The sequence below is a fragment of the Phytophthora infestans genome, genomic scaffold, assembly GCF_000142945.1.
Source record: "Phytophthora infestans T30-4 supercont1.10 genomic scaffold, whole genome shotgun sequence".
NCBI classification, from domain to species: domain Eukaryota; phylum Oomycota; class Peronosporomycetes; order Peronosporales; family Peronosporaceae; genus Phytophthora; species Phytophthora infestans.
The window spans coordinates 455764-458752 of NW_003303749.1; positions in this window are offsets into that span (position 1 = coordinate 455764).

Sequence of the window (2989 nt, forward strand, 5' to 3'; positions counted from 1 at the left end):
ACTCTCTTCCACCGGCCTTGTCGGAGGATCCCGGGCCCTGGGCTCCGAGTCGCTTGAAGCGACGTCGATCGGAACGAAGTTCGGATCCGACTTGTGGCGGCGGCTTCGTTGTCATCGACGGCGACCGTGACGTGGAGGTCGGCTACCCACGTCTCGGGCTGTCGGCGCTCCGACATCCGAGGCACTCGTGGACTCGTGTGGTACCCACACAGGAAGCGTGTTCGACGCCTTCCTCTTCGGTTAAGGTCTGGGCGACCGCTCGTGGCACTATGTTACCCACACAGGAAGCGTGTTCGACGCCTTCCTTTTCAGTTAAGGTCTGGGCGACCGCGTGTGGCACTATGTTACTCACACAGGTTGCGTATCCGACGTCTTCCTCTTCAGTTAAGGTCTGGGCGACCGTGTGTGGAACTTTGTTACCCACCTTGAGCACACTATTGTCAGTGTTCTTGACAGCTGCAGCTGTCTGCGGAACTAAGTTACCCGCTTGTGGTTCTAAGCTATCCACTTGGCCAGCGCCTCCTCTGGGCGCTGCCACCATCAAAGCATCTTCGGCGTCGTCATATACGTCGACGACTCCCAAGTATCTGCCGGATGCTTTGGTACGCTGGCAACCCTTGCGGGCGCCCCCGGTCCTGACAGAGGTGGGAACATGACTCACCAATGCTCTGTCGGACTGCGCAGGGCGGCTGGTACCGATTGCCTTGCCTCGCCAGTCGACTCCAGGGCTAGCGCTTCTCAAGCCAGGGCATGCCCAGGATCATGTCATATGGATCCATATCGAGAACAGTGAGCTGTTCAAGGCTGTCAAAGTCTTCAAACTTGACGGCCAGATCCACTTGGACGTTGGGAACAGTGACGACCTTCCCGTCGGCCAGTCGTACTGACACCGTCCCGTTGCCCTTGCTTTCTCTCAAAGCATCGTTGCTGTTGCGAGCAACCGTCTGGCGGCGTGCGAAATTCTTCGACGCCCCAGAATCGATCAAGATTCTAAAGGGATGATCGTATCCCCGTACACATCCGTGTACTACGAGCAACCCGCCGCTGCTCTTCGCCGATTCGAGAGCACGAATACTCTCGGGGGCTAAGTTCATGAGGTACGCGCCACCCGCGCACCCATCACGAAGACTTAGTTCTTCCCCAGTAAGGCGCCCCGCCCCTACTGTTCCCAGCGTTCCCCTGTCCCCGGGATCCTGGCTTCTGCCAGCGACCCTTGAGGACGGGCTTGGGGAAAGGGCCGTCTGCGGAGTCTTTCCGCGGGACAGTCGCGCTTGAAGTGGACCATCTTCCCGCAGCCGAAGCAGCGATGTCACGCTGTTCGGCGGACCCGAGTTTCATGGGAACTGGTCCGTTGGGGCTTGGTTCGACCGAAGAGTCGAACAAGGAACTCCCCAGGCCCATGCTGAGGCCCGGCGTACGCGCCTGGCGATGGCTGTACGCTTCTTGAAGAGCCACTTGAATCGCCTCTTCAAGGGTACTTGACTGCACCCGGAACAGCTGAGTGCGTGAGGGGCCCACTCGAAGGCCGTCCATGAACACAGTCATCTTGATGTGTTCGTTGAGTGGGTTTCCCACTAGGGACGCCGTGAGCTCCCGTATCTCTTGCACATACTCGTGCAGTTCGCGCCTCCCTTGTTTACACGAGAGGAAGCGCGAACGTTGGCGGTACTCGTAGTTCGCCGGGAGGGACGCGGCTCGGAGCTGTTCACACAGCTGAGCCCAGGATGTGAAACATCCAGGGGATGTTGCTTCCCGTGTGTACACCCAACGCTTAGCACGGCCGCTAAGGTTGAAGAGTGCAAAAGCAACACGCAGTTGCTCGGTCGAGATCAGAGCCGCGTCTATCGCGAGCTCTACCTCTCGGACCCAAAAGTGAAGGTTTTCGCCTTGCTTCCCTTCATACGGCTTAGCCTTCAGCCGTATTGGCTTCGGGTGAGGCGGATTTGCTTCCGCCACCGGAGCCTGCAGGTTATCCCGCACATGCGCGATGAGGCCCTGCTCGTACGCGTCGAACGCATTGACGCGCCGAGAGTATACAAACTCTCAGGGAACGGCAGTTCACAGGTCCCCTCTTTATTTAAAGAGAGCGAAGTGACCTAAATAAGGTAGATTGTAAAGTGAGTATATTTATAGGTAGGCTAAGTTTGGGTTTAATACGAACTATAAGTTACCTATAGAAATGCAATGTCGTTTGACCAATGGTTGGCTTTGAGCGACCTTGGTACATTGTACCAAATATCCCGGAGTATGACGTGTCATACACCTGAAGTGTGAAGTGTCACATTTCATGTAGCCAGGGTACACTTAGGGCTACGTACCCCGTTACACTGACACAGTCATGAAGTTTGAATGTAAATAAGCCTCCCCCTTTATAATGTTTTTTACCACCTCCAGAGTCAAATCTGTGTATTTTTGATTTTTGTAAGAGGCATCGTTGGAAGCCACTTCTTTACTGCAGAACAACGTTTGTCCTTTGTTTGGATCTATTTGACCAATCAAGATACGATAATGAGCAAAAATTGATCAGGTAAAAAAATTGACACCTTTTTTGTCCACCGTGCAGCAAATTCTAGGGTGAGTCATTCCAAAAAGTACGTGTTTTTACCAAAATGTACTAGTCAGACATAAAGGTACGAACTCAATCAGTACGACAGGGCTGTGCCCTGGTGGGTTCGAGCCACCGACCTGTGGCTCTCAAAGCCAACGCTCAACCATTGAGCTAAAAGGGTGTTGCCCTTAAGCTTGTCCAAGCGTGAACAATCGTTCATGGAACGAGAGGGCTGTGCCCTAGTGGGTTCGAACCACCGACCTGTCGCTTGTGAAGCGAGTATTCAACCGCTGAGCTGTTGTCGACGACTCGAATGAGTCAAGAGCATTGCTCTAAGCAGTTTGCAGCTCTTGGAGTAGGCGCGGAGCGCGAGCGTAGGTCTGAGACCGCTTGAGAGCAAGAAGCGCGCTGCGCTTGGAGCATTGGGCCGACGACGAGAAA